The following is a 14780-nucleotide window of genomic DNA, read 5'->3' on the forward strand; positions in this document are numbered from 1 at the left end:
TATTGGTACAAGCTATTCCCGCATTATGAAGAAGGCGCTCAGCAGGGCAATAAAGACGACCATCGAAAGAGTGCTTTCGCGGTTGTTTTTATTTCGTCATCTTGGCTGTGGCTTCTCTGTATATATATTGTTACATGTAGAAAGACACATACGGAAGAGGTTATTTACAGGCTATTTACACTAATTTACACTGGACTGGAGGAAGAGCGCCGGGCCGACATTCGCTCGCGCCAAGGGCACAGACCCACTTCATCATCGTTCTCGCGGCGGCTAGTCTCTTGAGTATCGTAATATCATAACACTACCCCCCTTCAGCAAAAGCGCCGTCACGGTGCAGTTAAATATTCTAGTCGCGTGGAGAGTTGTAGGGCTTGAGTCTGGCGACGTGGACAATGTCGCTGGTTGTCACAGCAGAAGACGTAGTGGGCGTGGCTGGAACAATTTCGTAGGTTACATCGGTCACTTAGCCGAGCACCCGATATGGGCCTGTATAACAGGAAAGCAGTCTCTCACAAAGGCCAAATTCACGCGATGGTGACCAAAGTAACACGCGGGTGCCGGGCACAAAATGGACATCACAGTGACGGAGGTCGTAGCGTGTTGCTTCTGTTTGTCTTAAGACACTTGTAGACGAACGCGCACAAGTTGACGAGCGTGGTCAACACGGGCGATTGCATCACGGGCATAAGCGCTAGTATAAGCTGTGGTGGACGGAAGCACGGTGTCTAGAAGTAGCGTCCGTTCTCGGCCGTACGAGAGGTAAAACGGGGAAACGCGAGCAGTTTCGAGGCGGGAAGAGTTGTACGCAAAGGTAATGTAAAGTGGAGCCAGGTCCCAGTCACGGTGGTCGTCTGAAACGTATTTGGATAGCATGTCTGTAAGGGTGCGATTGAAAAGCTCAGTGAGGCCGTTCGTTTGGGGGTGGTAGGAGGTGGTAAATTTATGCTGTATGGAGCAGGCTCGTATGATGTTGTCAATGACTTTGGCCAAAAACGTACGGCCACGGTCTGTTAGCAAATGACGCGGAGCACCATGCATCAAAATGATATCATGTAGAAGGAAGTCCGCAACATCAGTTGCGCAACTGGTCGGAAGAGCGCGCGTTACGGCGTAGCGGGTCGCGTAGTCAGCCGCGACTGCAACCCACTTGTTTCCTGATGTAGATTAAGGAAATGGGCCGAGAATGACTAAGCCAACACGATGGAAGGGCTCGGCAGGGATGTCGAGCGGCTGCAGGTAACCAGCGGGGAGCTGAGAAAGCTTCTTGCGTCGTTGGCAAAGTTCACAAGCGGCGACGTAACGTCGTACGCAACGGGCAAGGCCCGGCCAGAAAAAAACGGCGACGTACACAGTCATAGGTTCGACCTAAGCTCTTCTAGAACGGTGAAGCGGAGGTGTTTAGGTATTACAAGTAGGAACTCAGAGCCGTCCGGATGAAGGTTACAACGGTACAGAGTACCGTCACGGAGGACGAAGCGGCGTAGAGTAGCATCGGCCGGAGAGTGCTCAAAACGGTCGATGAGTGCTCTGATGTCGGCATCAAGGCGTTGCTCGTCGGCGAAATCAAGCAGCTGTGACACAGAGAATACGCAAGCAGCTCTGGTAATATTGGAGGAGTCAGGGTCGTCAACAGGGTAACGCGACAAGCTGTCAGCGTCTTGGTGCAGGCGGCCAGACTTGTAGACCACGGAATATGAAAATTCTTGTAGCCTCAAAGCCCGTCGACCAAGCCGGCCTGTAGGATCTTTTAGCGATGAGAGCCAGCAGAGAGCATGATGGTCAGTGACTACGGAAAAAGGGTGACCGTAAAAGTAAGGACGGAACTTCGCAACCGCCCAGACAACAGCAAGGCATTCTCGTTCCGTAATGGAATAGTTGCGCTCCGATGGTGCTAGGAGGCGGGTCGCATAAGCAATAACGCGATCCTGGCCACGCTGACGCTGGGCTAAGACGGCACCTATGCCATGACCGCTGGCATCCGTACGAAATTCTGTAGGGGCATCAGGGTCGAAGTGGGCGAGAATGGGTATTGAGGTTAGAAGAGTGACGAGACGAGAGAAGGCGGCGGCTTCTGAAGTACCCCACGAGAATTGTACGCCTTTCTTCAAAAGATTAGTGAGGGGTCTAGCAATTGTTGCAAAATCTGAAACAAAACGACGAAAGTACGAGCATAATCCTACAAAACTTCGGACGACTGCGGCGGTCTTCGGAATCGGAAAGTCTCGGACAGCGCGAGTTTTGTCGAGATCCGGCTGTACTCCGGAGGCGTCAACTAGATGGCCCAGAAGAGTAATTTAACGGTGGCCAAAACGAGATTTGGACGAGGTTAAGTTGCAGCTTCGCCTTTCGAAATACATCAAGTATAGTTGACACCAAGAACAACATAGGGGAAATTACTTGTGCTTATTAATGAAATAAAGAAATGATAAATTAATGGAAATTAAAGTGGATGAAAAAAAACAACCTGCCCCAGGTGGGAACCGAACCCACAACCTTCGCATTTCGCGTGTGATGCTCTGCCAATTGAGCTTCCGCGGCAGTGTTTCCCCATCCACTTTCTTGGATGTTTATGTGTCCTAGTAGAACCCCGGGAGTGCTAGCCAGCGCCACCACTCACAGACCTTGGCGGCGGACATGGAACGTCCTTTTTGCCGCAAGCGTCACGAGAACGTGATCTTATCGGGTGAAGGCAACTGGTCAATAAAAACCCACACATGCTACCTGAAGGCATCAACGTTGCCGGATTCGAGACCCTCGTTGTATAGCAAACGAGAAGAAAGGGGGTTAAGCGAGGGGCCCGATTTTTATTATTCATATCATCAGAAGCCAACAAACACTGACACGAAGGACAACATAGGGGAAATTACTTGTGCTTATTAATGAAATAAAGAAACGATAAATTAATGGAAATTAAAGTGGATGGAAAAACAACCTGCCACCGGTGGGAACCGAAGCCACTTGCGGCAGGTTGCGGCAGGTTGTGGGTTCTCTGATAGGTTCTCTGATAGAGATAGGTCTGTGACGAGCACGCATAAGCACGCGGTGCTTATGCGTGCTTGTCAGAGACCTATCTTATTTTCCTGTTTCTAAATTACTATTGATTTAGCAATGCACTGATCATGCGCATTTATACGGTATTTACGAATGTACAGATAAGTCCTAGGAATTTAGTAACGCTTCAGCTCTGTCGAGTCCATAGGCTCGATGATACCGTACAATGCACGCACAAACGCATGCACACACACTGACAGACATACGCACAGACACACATTAATATATTAACCACTGTGACGCGTATCATTGGAGACACTTCATCATTGGTAAAAAAAAAGAGCAGCATAAAGCTGGTAAAGAAGCAACAATGGTTTTTTTCTAAGTTTGAAAAAGCCAGTAACAGGCGACAGGCGCTGAGAATTGGGAAGCGACGAATTGGGAAGCGGCAGCAGACGACCGCCATAGCTGTTTTATGATTGGCTGGAGATGCTTATTCTAAACCCCAGACTAACATCTGTCCTGGGGGAAAATGACGTCACTGATGTCTATCAGTCGCTTCGTGCGATGTTCTTTCTATATTTTCCTACTCTCACTTAAGAAAACTTTCATAGCCGTATGTCAATTCGGCGCCAGAATTTTTTTCCATCCAGCGACCACCTTACGGTAGTCCACGCCTGCGGCGCAGTTGAGTCAAAACGACGGTGTGAAAAGGTGGGTCAAAGTGGCCTGGCATCGCGAACTGAACAATATCAAAAAATTAAATTATGGTATTTTACGTGCCAAAGCCACTTTCTGATTGAGACACGCCGTAGTGGAGGACTCCGGAAATTTCGACCCTCTGGGGTTCCTAACGCGCACCAAAATCTAAGTACACGGGTGTTTTCGCATTTCACCCCCATCTAAATGCGGCCGCCGTTGCCGGGATTCAATTCCGCGACCTTGTGCAGTGAACAATATAAAGCGTGCACGACGCTTAGCGTGAACGATAAAATGTGTCGTGCAGCATCGTCAGCATTTGCGTCACTCGAATGACGCTTTCCCGTGTGCTCTCCTGGCGGCACGCAGTCCGACCACTTCATTCAGTGCTTCTAGACGAAGCTACGTCATTTGTGTATATTTAGCGGTGCAAGTGCACATCGCATAGATTTTACTGAAGGACTGAACAAACTTCACACCAAAGCCATGTTGCTTGCAGCATTCGGCTGCCAACTTAATTTTTTTTTTTCATCCGCTAGAATTGCCATATTTACGTTGCGCCAGAGCGTACGTATCCGCTACTCTTCAGACTCGCTTCGACTCTGCCTAAGTGATAGTCACGGCTTCATGTTTTTTTTAGGTGTCCACAAGAAAATTGGGAAAATACCTATAGAGAAAGTGGTTATACAAGGAAACACAATCTCTCTAATGATACATATTCACTACATGCTTAGAAGAAGTACTCATGCTATTGGACTGAGAAGGCTTAAGAGTGAGGACCAACGACGCACCATCGGTCTGGAGATGGCATTGTCCTTTTCAGGAACGCTGGGGACAAATTCGAACGAATGATTGAGAACCTTAAACAAGAAAATGTAAAATTACAGGATTGAAGATGAGTGCACTGAAGACAAAGCTAATGTCGAATAGCCTTTAAAACGAACAAGAAGTTATGATCGGGAGTCAGGCTCTAGAATCTGGGCAAGAGTACGTGTATCCAGGCCAGTTAATCAAACGAAGCATGGATCATGAGAAGGAAATTTAGAGAACGAAAATCGGCTGAAGCACGCGCGATAGGCATTTCCGGATAATGACGGGAAGCTTACCGTTATCATTGAAAAGAAAAGTGTATAGTCATTGGTGTTTACTGGTAATAACATGTGGGGCAGAAACTTGGAACAAAGAAGCTGGAGAACAAGTTAAGGACCGCACCAGTGGCGTAGCAACGGGGGGGGGGGGGGGGGGGTTAGGTGAGCTGACGTTGCAGCTCGGCCTCCTCCTCATATAATATTTCGAAGGATCAAATACATGAATAATGACTGCATTGGCATTGCCAAAGGTGCTGCAAACTAATTCTTGAACGCTACGCACAGTCAATATATACAAGTAAAGTATGTATTTTTTAAATTTAATATTCGTATGTCCCAAAAATTGTCTCGCTAAAAATTGATATCAATGTTTCCAGGTTCTTCTCCATTTAATAAGTAAAGAAAATATGACAAGAATTTTACAACTATATCAGTTCGAAACCAGCGAAGCAGTGTATGCTGCTGATATGAAAAAAACGTAAAGGCCATTAAATGAATGCGTTGAGGACAAATATTTCAATAGAACTTTGTCATTCAAGAACCTTATATGCATTATGTACACATAAAACGGCCAGAGAAAATCGTAACGATGCTGTGAGCGGTCGTGTATTGTGAATAATTGCACCGAACTCATAGTGGCAACAGAGAGCACATATAAAAAATCAGGAGTTCTGCAAAATATACACTATAAATGCGAAGATGCAATGGCATACACAAACGCGAAGGTAAAATTTCATAAAGGGCAACAATGTCACATTAGAAACCTAGTTCACTGCATGCATACACAAAACCTCCAAAAAAGATATTTCAGTATACAAATAAGTATCCAGTAAATCTACGTACCTAAGCAAAAGTAAGTGTAAATATTGCTTCAAACAAGGCAAATAAACATGTTGCACAATGACAGATTCACAGATCACCTAATCCTATGCCCCCCCCCCTCCCTCCCTCCACTCCCTCGATGCATAGCACTCGACAGAAAGCAGCGCGCTTCCCCCCCCCTCCCCCCCCCACTCTCCGCTTTTCTCGTTTGCGCACGCAAGACTGAGCCACTATCGTCGGCTTATCGGCTGCAGCAGCACGTTCCATCTCTACGCTTTCACTCGCATATACAGCATGCGGCGCGCGGTCACGATATTATCGCCCTTGAACTTTATCGGAACATGAGGGGGCGGCGACGGCAGGAATGCGCCTGGAATGTCCGTATAATTTCTATCGCAATAATAATGTAATAAGAGTATCCAGCAACTGAAGGGTCCCGTGGCCCTTTACTTCCCGCGAAAGAAATAACGAAATCGAACTTTCACCATGCGGCAATTCACTGCACCTCAGCAATGTCTTTTTTTTTTCTTTTGTGCGGCCGGAGCACCGGAATAAAAAAAGAAATGCAAAGGAAAGCACGTTGACAACAATCGAATGCCTACTTTAGGCACCTAGTGTGGCTACCGAAGGAATATCGAAGAAAACGTGAGACGCTTGATGCACGGAGAACGATATGCATGCTGCTTGGTATCCTACACCGGCGAGACAAGACTTTCCGGAGAGGTTGCTCTCAAGCGAACGCGTTGCAATCCGTCCAGTCCTCACAGTGATGGCGGCGAGCGACCACTGTTTCTTTCATTCGTCTGCTAGCGAGAAAGCGTCCATAACTCTTCCGGGCAAAAAATCCACTAGGCCGGACAAAAACGAACGCGCACCGTAGTGCGCAGTGCCGTGGTCGGGGTAAAACGAGAACAACGTGTGCGCTCTCGCTGGCTCTGACAGCCCGCGGGTAGCGAGAACAAGAAAATTGAAGAGGCTGAATGTGTCCTCGAGAATAGAAGTCAAAGTAGAAAAATAAGTAAGAATGTGGTTACCTTTGCAGGCAATAGTGCCTTGAATGGACACTTTGGCGCAGGTGAAAAAAAAATGTTGATATTCTTTTCTGTGACATACCGGTGCAAATGAAGCCCCACAACGCTTCGACACATCGGACCCGCTGCATGCTTTGTCAACTTGTCCGGCAATGTGTTGTCAGTGTCTCATTGTATGAACCGATGTGCGACTTTAGCAAAGTCAATGCACATTTGCCGTCAAATGTTTACAAGAACATTAAACCCACAAAGTTCCGGAATTAAAAATCAAAAGAACGACCATGGAAATGTTAATGCACCTTTCGCATCAAAAGTTATGAGAACTTTATACTCATGAAGATTCGGAATTGAAATCAATGCGCTTCGTAGATTCCGTGGCCTCCGCGAGATGCCGTGACGAACCTGTTCGCCAGTAGTTCCACATCAAAACGCCTTTGAAACTTTGTGCTCGGATAGAGCTCCTTGCGTTATGCGACACCAGGTGCATGGGCGTTGCCACGAAACCTAGGCGGAGTTCACAATGTTCGTGCGGAAATTTCTTCTCGAGCGTAAAAACAAACATTATAGACAAAATCCAGAATTCTTTCCGGCGCCGGGGGCTGTTTAGGCCTGAGATGCATGACAGCACGAAAAATATTCGGGAAGGGGGGGCAGGGGCTGAAGCCCCATAAGAGCCCCCCTGGTTACGCCCCTGGACCACACCACAAGCGACAGAACAAGAAATGTTAGTCGTGACTAAAAGACAGGAAGAGAGCGGTGTTGATTAGAGAGCAAACGGGGGTATCCAATATTGTAGTTGAAATTAAGAGGGACAGTTGGAGCTGGACAGGTCACGTAATTCACAGGGCGGGTAATCGGTGCTCGAGTATCGTTACAGAGTGACTTCCAAGAGACAGGAACAGCAGTCGACGACGGTAGACGTTTAGATGGGGTGATGAAACTGGAAACTTTGCAGGCACAACTTGGAATCAGCTAGCGCAGGGCAGAGCTAATTGTGGATCTCTGGGAGAGATCTTCATCCTGCAGTGACCATAAAAATCGGCTGATGATGTTTAACAACGTGCAAAATTTGTGCGCAATTTGAACGCACTGTCTCTGCCAGGTCGCAGTTCTCTTCGTATTGCGAGGGTATACATTCGCATGTCTACAGAATAGCGTCTGTTGCCACTACCCCCACCTTGTCCTTGTACTGTATGTGCAGTGACTGCTCCGAACAAAGTGCGTCAGTGTCACAAGATAGACAAATTGAACCGATTTTATTCCAAATCAGCTCGAATGTTCCTCCGTTATGGGCTTCGCATGCAGTGCTGTGCCGTATTCTGGCATGCACTTCAACGCGTGTTCTTATGAAGCTGGTAAATTAGCGCCGTGGTTGCTCAGTGGCTGTGGTGTTGGACTGCTGAGCACGAGGTCGCGGCATCGAATCCTGGCCAAGGCGGCCGCATTTCGATGGGGGCGAAATGCGAAAACACCCGTGTACTTAGATTTAGGTGCACGTTAAAGAACCCCAGGGGGTCTGAATTTCCGGAGCCCTCCACTACGGCGTGCCTCATAATCAGAAAGTGGTTTTGGCACGTAAAACCCCATAATTTTTTTAATTGGTGTAAATGTTGGCGCTGATAATTGTGGTGGTGTTGAATTATTAGCCTTGACGACTATGAGGTGCCACTTGGCCCGCACTATGACAGACACCATAGTCAGGGGCTCCAAGCCTTGACGTCACCAACCTATAAATTATTACTGGACTCCAATGTTGCAGTGTACGTGCCTTTGTGCATTTCGCCTCTGCCAGAATGCGGACACCTGAACCTGCGAAAAGAACTCTTCACTTGGCGCGAGGCATCATCGTGGTATATAAGCAGAGGAGAAGGCAAGCAGCAGCGACGAAGACTGATAGGACATCAAAGCGTGATAAGCAGACGAGGCTCGTACGTACGGAAGTTGCGCAACAAAATTTTCTGGCATAAATTTGGCCGTGTCGGTAGCCACGGCTTCTTTCTGCATTTGTGTTTCTTTGCTGCTTTTATAAGTCTCCGTGCTTTCAACAGGGATCCTATGCGAATTGAGCGCGCGTTTTATCGTTGGTTGGCACTCGACGACGTCGTCGGCCAACACCTTCGATGTCACCAGCTGCCGAGGGACCAGACATTGAGCCTACGAGCAGCATTATAACCGCAGCTGCAACCGTGTGCGGCGCGATCACATACCATACCGATGAACACTCGAGTGGGGCTGCTCTTTTCTTGAGACCATGTGAAATACTTATGGTGCACTTTTCTCTTCCACCCGCCGTGGTTGCTCAGTGGCTATATGGTGTTGGGCTGCTGAGCACGAGGTCGCGGGATCGAATCCCGGCCACGGCGGCCGCATTTCGGTGGGGGCGAAATGCGAAAACACCCGTGTGCTTAGATTTAGGTGCACGTTAAAAGAACCCCAGGTGGTCAAAATTTCCGGAGTCCTCCACTACGGCGTGCCTCATAATCAGAAAGTGGTTTTGGCACGTAAAACCCCAAATATAAAAAATATATAAAACTTTTCTCTTCCCCCTAAATATTATCAAAATAGAGACATTTAGTCCCTTTGTAGTATGGACACTGTTATTCTTTTGGCGGCTCTACGTTGAGTGGGAGACTGCGCTTGCGTGTTAGTGCTGTAGCATGTAAAGACGCCAGCAAGATGATGCTGTCGAAAAGTGGTGTGCAGCGATTTGCCGTGAAAATGTATCCTTAACTACAGACGCATCATGTGCGATAATGCTATCATATGACCGGACGTCTTGCCTCGGCGCACTGTTTTGTCTTGGCTCACACTAAAGCACGTGAAAAGTGTAAATTGTTGCTCGTGTCGTAATTATGGGGTTTTATGTGCCAAAACCACTTTCTGATGATGAGGCACGCCATAGTGGAGGACTCCGGAAATTTCGACCACCTGGGGTTCTTTCACGTGGACCTAAATCTAAGTACACGGGTGTTTTCGCATTTCGCCCCGATCGAAATGCTGCCGCCATGGCCAGGATTCCATCCCGCGACCTCATGCTCAGCAGCCCGACACCATTGCCACTGAGCAACCACGGTGGGTCCTCGTGTCGTCTACTAGCCATCGGTGTATACTGCTTATACGTGCGCGTACGTCGTCCGTTATGTTTAAGACTGTGCCGAGGTCGTAGCGCACTGATAATGGTTTCTCGGCCACTTTTCCTTTTCCTATGAACGGTGGCGTTTGGCTAACGGCTGCCGTGTTTGTGCTGTAATACACAATTTTTGCAAAGCACTCGATTGGGCTGTCGCACGCTCCGCTGGACACAGACATTGCAATTATGTTGCAGCCCAGCTATTTGAGCATTTCACAAAGACCTTTGATGCTATTGTCAAGAAATTAAGCAACCCGTCTCGGTGGCTTAGAGGCTATGCATGGTGTCGCGCTGCTAAGCACGAGGTTGCGGGGTCAAATCCAGGTCGCGGCGACCGCATCTCGGTTGGGGGCGAGATGCAAGAACGCTCGTGTCACGTGCATTGGGGACACGTTAAAGATCCCCTGGTGGTGAAAATTATTGCGGAGTCCCTCACTACGACATGACTCATAATGAAGTCGTGGTTTTGACAGCACCAGAATTCAAGTGAATTCAACTGACGAAATTCAGCGATCGCTGCGATGTGGTAATACACGCACTGCTTTGAGGGAAAATGCGTATTTTGCTGCAATATGGCATGAGCGTAAAATGCGGCATTAGGTAAGTAAGTGAAATATCAGTAGATTTATGTGGTTCGACGCAATCTGTAAGCTAAACCTATTTAGAAAGCACGAAGAAAGTGTGAAGACAACAACTGTGTGACTGAGTGTCAGTCCCCAGGTTCGCCTGAGATTCTGTCCATCTTTCACTGACACCAGGAAGTTTCTACGGTTTTCATGAATAACATTGATGTGCGAAGGAAGTATATTAAGAATTCATGTAATTTGAAGCGTTTGTATCAATACCATAAAAATGACCAAACTCGCATCGAAGCGCTGTCGTCTACATAACAATAAGTACCGACGACCACCTTTCACAAGCTTCTGGAGGTTGTGCAATGTGTGGAACGCCTTGCAGAAGGGACACAATATCAGTGGGCAATTAAAGGAGACAAATTTGCGTAGTGTTGTGCTGCAGTGTTGACCTTCGCCACTTATTACTGAGGTGCAGCAAGACTTGAAACAAATTGAAGTAAGGCCAAGGCAGGGACAAGACAGGAAAAAGCTTCACTCACATCTGAATTTATTCGTGCATCAGACAGGATCGCTTTTACAAGGACGGTGCTAGCGTTAGCCAATACATTTTCTCATGACAGTCAGACCACGGACATGAAATTAAAGAAATATATGATTGCCTATTATAACGCACAATCAAACAATCGCTGAACACCGGAAAAAGTACCGTTACGAAGAGGAAGCCCGATGCGACTGGCATAGGAACAAGAGCACAACAGAGCACAACATTTGTTCCACTGCTACCTTGATCAGATTGTATCAGAATGAAAGCAGGTTTCTGGCATGCGCGTAGGCGATGATCTTGCAGACATGAAGTTATAAATATGCGTGTTCTTCTGAACAAAACCCAGTGGCGAGTCTGCGCCCGTTCTTGTGCTCTTCTTGTCCATGTTTGTCATGCGTAGCACCTCGCTTAACTATGTATGAACCAAGTGCCCAAGAACATGCACTATTAGACCTTTCGGTTTGCTGGTGCTTAACCAAATAGCTACCTGGAGTAGTGCCAAACAGACGAGGAAAGAAAGGGCGAGGAACTTGGGCGTAATAAATTGTGCTAACGTAGAAATTAGGACTACCTTTATAGAAAATGTTTTCCTGCATTTGTTATTACATAACGTTTTATTCGGATAGCAATTAAATGGGCGCTCCAAGCGCATTTCAGCCGTCGACGTCAGCGTCAGCGTCGCGGCTTCGCCGTCGCCATGAGCTTCCGCATAAAGTCCAAGGGCGATAACACCGTCGCCGCGCGCCCTACGCTGTATGTGCGAGTGAAGGCGTTAGAGCGCCGACAAAGATCGCGACTCAGTCTCACCCGCGCGAAATAGACAAAAGCAGGGAGGAAGCGCGCCATCTTCTGTGGCGCGCGGGGCACCGTACCGCTGCGAGGCACCGGAGAAGAGGAGAGAGAGGGGGGCGCCGTTCTACTTTGGTGTCCCTGTATATGCTCCCGCAAGGAACAGGGTTCCGCATAAATCCGCCGTTATGTTCCAGCTATGCAGTTAAGCCACTCCTCGTGCGCTCAGGAAGCAAGGGCCGTGCGGTGTCCTATTTGCTATTTTGCCTGCTGCTCGCGAGCTACATGCCGCAATTGTTCGCGAGCGCTGAACAATATGGCACTTTAACAGGGAAGGTGTATATGGCTAGCCGATTCGTCCATCCGTCCGTCCATCTATCGGTCGCCTGCACACCGCAAACATCTCCGGCGCAACCCCATGCGCGTGCGCGAAAAGAAGAGAGAAAGAGAGGCGTGCGATTAGCCAACGCCACCCAGATAGCACAAGGCATGTTTACTCCGATCCATGACGTCACGTTATCTGGCACGACATTTCCACTGACAAGGCTGACGCGATGAAGTAGGTGACGTCAAGGTCACTGTGACTCGGGAGCATCCCCATTAGATTACATGACGTTACTTTAGTAACATGACGTGACGGATCGGAGTGAAAAGACCTTGCTCTATCAAGGTGGTGTTGGATTAGCTGCGCCAGTATTGACGTCGTTGCTCTTTGTTTCAGCTGAGCGCACGCGCAGCAGTTTTTCTCCGGCTCCGAAATGGTAGGCCACGTGTCATACGTACTCCTTATGAGCAGGCAGCTTTCTATCAGTGACGCCGCTAGCAGAACCGGGAACGAGCTCGTCTGCGCCATGCCAATGCTGCAGCCCCGGCACAAGAACAGGCTCGTGCAGCCGGTGCAAGCAGCAGCCGCGACCGAGGATCAGGCAGCCTATCAAGCCGTCGTTTAATAGACTGTCGGGATTAACCCAATGATAAACACAGGGCCCGCACGTTTCGGCTTTGCTGGTTAAGCATCTGTACGGAGTGCTTGGGCGATGATTTTTAATGTAGGCCACGCTCGAACCATTGGCGTAACCGGACGGGGGTATGGTTCCAACCTGTCCTAATCTTTAGTTTGTATGACCATATACAGGGTGTCCCACATAACTTGAGCCAAACATTCATCATCATCATCAGCCTGGCTACACTCACTGCAGGGCAAAGGCCTCTCCCATACTTCTTCAACCAGCCTGATTATGTGCTAATTGGGGTCACGTTGTCCCTGCAAACTTCTTAAGCTCATCCGCCCACTTTCTGCCGCACCCTGCTACGCTTCCCTTCACTTGGAATCCAATCCATAACCGTTAATGATCATCGGTTATATTCCCTCCTCATTACATGCCCTGCCAATGCCCATTTCCTTTTATTGATTTCAACTTACATGTCACTAACTAGCGTTTTTTCCCTCACCCAACCTGCTCTCTTCTTATCCCCCCTCCAATTAACATTAAACCTACTATTCTTCTTTCCATAGCTCATTGCGTCGTCCTCAATTTAAGTAGAACCCTTTCCGTAAGCCTCCAGGTTACTGCCCTGTAGGTGAGTACTCGTAAGACACAGCTGTTATACAGTTTGCTCTTGAGGGATAATGGCAACCTGTTGTTCATGATCTGAGAATTCCTGCCAAACGCGCCCCAGCCTATTCTTATTCTTCTTATCATTTCAGTCTCAAACATTCAGCCAAATATTAAAGATATGCAAATGCCACATAGTTAGACAGAACCAAAATTATGTTGTTTGCCGTCGCTTGGAGATACTCAGATTATTTTTCGATTTCGCCTAATTAGATTAGTCTTAACCAATTAATCAACTTCGGAAATATTATAATTGAATGAAAAGTATCAATGAGAAAACTACAGCAACATGAAAAACTCTTGATACAGCTTTCTGGTGCTGAATAGGTCCTACATAAAAGTGTTTTCCACAGCGTTAAAAAGCCCGACAATACAGGCAAAATTGCCGTGCGACTTGCCGCTCAAGGCGTTTTTAGTGCGCGCTGTAATGATGATAATGCAGATGTAGCGACTCGCCCAGCTAGCTGTCGTACTGCACTTGAAAATAACGCAGAAGCCCAGCGTAGTTCAGTGAACATTGTTTTCGGGGATACTCCGACATCGATGACGCTGTTGTTGCAAAGGAAAGTGGGCAATCTTGGGGTCTACATAACGTGCGCCCATCTATAAGTGCAGGTAGAATAGACGTATCGCATTTCTGCAGTACATGAATTTCAAGCAATAATCAGGTGACGCCAAAAGAGGCACCCGAGGGATATGTCCGGTTATGAAAGTTGTCTTCTTCCTACTATATCAGCGTACATATTCTGGAAAAGTTCCGGTACTCTAACCAAGTTGCTGAGGGAGCTCGCAAAGGCAAGATCACACGAATGACACGTGCGGACAAATTTATTTATTTTATTTATTTATTTTTTATTTACAAATACTGCTATCTCATTTTGAAGACATAGCAGAGGTGGGTTACATAACTTATGAACATAACATGTCAACCAACCTGGTTAGGCAGTTCTTTCTGAAATTGATTAGTCGGCAATGAACGCAGAGAACCATCTAGGTAAGTTATTCAATAATTCGACAGTGTGTGGAAAATTATCTCCCATATGTTAGTTAGCAGACTCCGTCTGTACGTTGGAGAGGCATTATCGGTTTGTGCTCAATATTATTCAGAGATTTGAGACGAGAATATCCTGTGCGATGATAAAATTCAAAACGATGCCAACGTTAATAAATGCATCTGCCTTCGGCTTAGTGTTAGCTCACGTTTAGGGAAACGTATGCTTTTAGAGAGTTAATGCCTATTGTAACCCTTTGGAGTGCGGAGGAAGAGTTGCACATTAACGCATTCTGCAAAGCGCACTGCTAGCCTCACCGAAGACGTCGATGGGCTAAGAAACTTACGAGGACAAGAAGTTGCTGTTTCGCCTAAAAGGCTAAATATTGATTGCGATAGCAAATAAGTGGACAGCTAGCTATACAAAGTAAGGATTCTAGTTTTATCGGCTGTGTAAACTTGTAAACATTCTAAGCTAACTAAATTAACAAACATGGTGCCCCA

The 14780-nt window shown here is 47.4% G+C and overlaps 1 protein-coding gene across 1 annotated transcript in view; it reads left to right on the top strand.

Annotated features, from left to right (window-relative positions):
- The window catches only part of LOC135920917 (sodium-dependent glucose transporter 1A-like), a 116310-nt gene that overhangs the window by 55111 nt on the left and 46419 nt on the right, over positions 1 to 14780 (top strand). The window lies entirely within an intron of this gene.

Source organism: Dermacentor albipictus, chromosome 8, assembly GCF_038994185.2.
Source record: "Dermacentor albipictus isolate Rhodes 1998 colony chromosome 8, USDA_Dalb.pri_finalv2, whole genome shotgun sequence".
NCBI lineage: Eukaryota > Metazoa > Arthropoda > Arachnida > Ixodida > Ixodidae > Dermacentor > Dermacentor albipictus.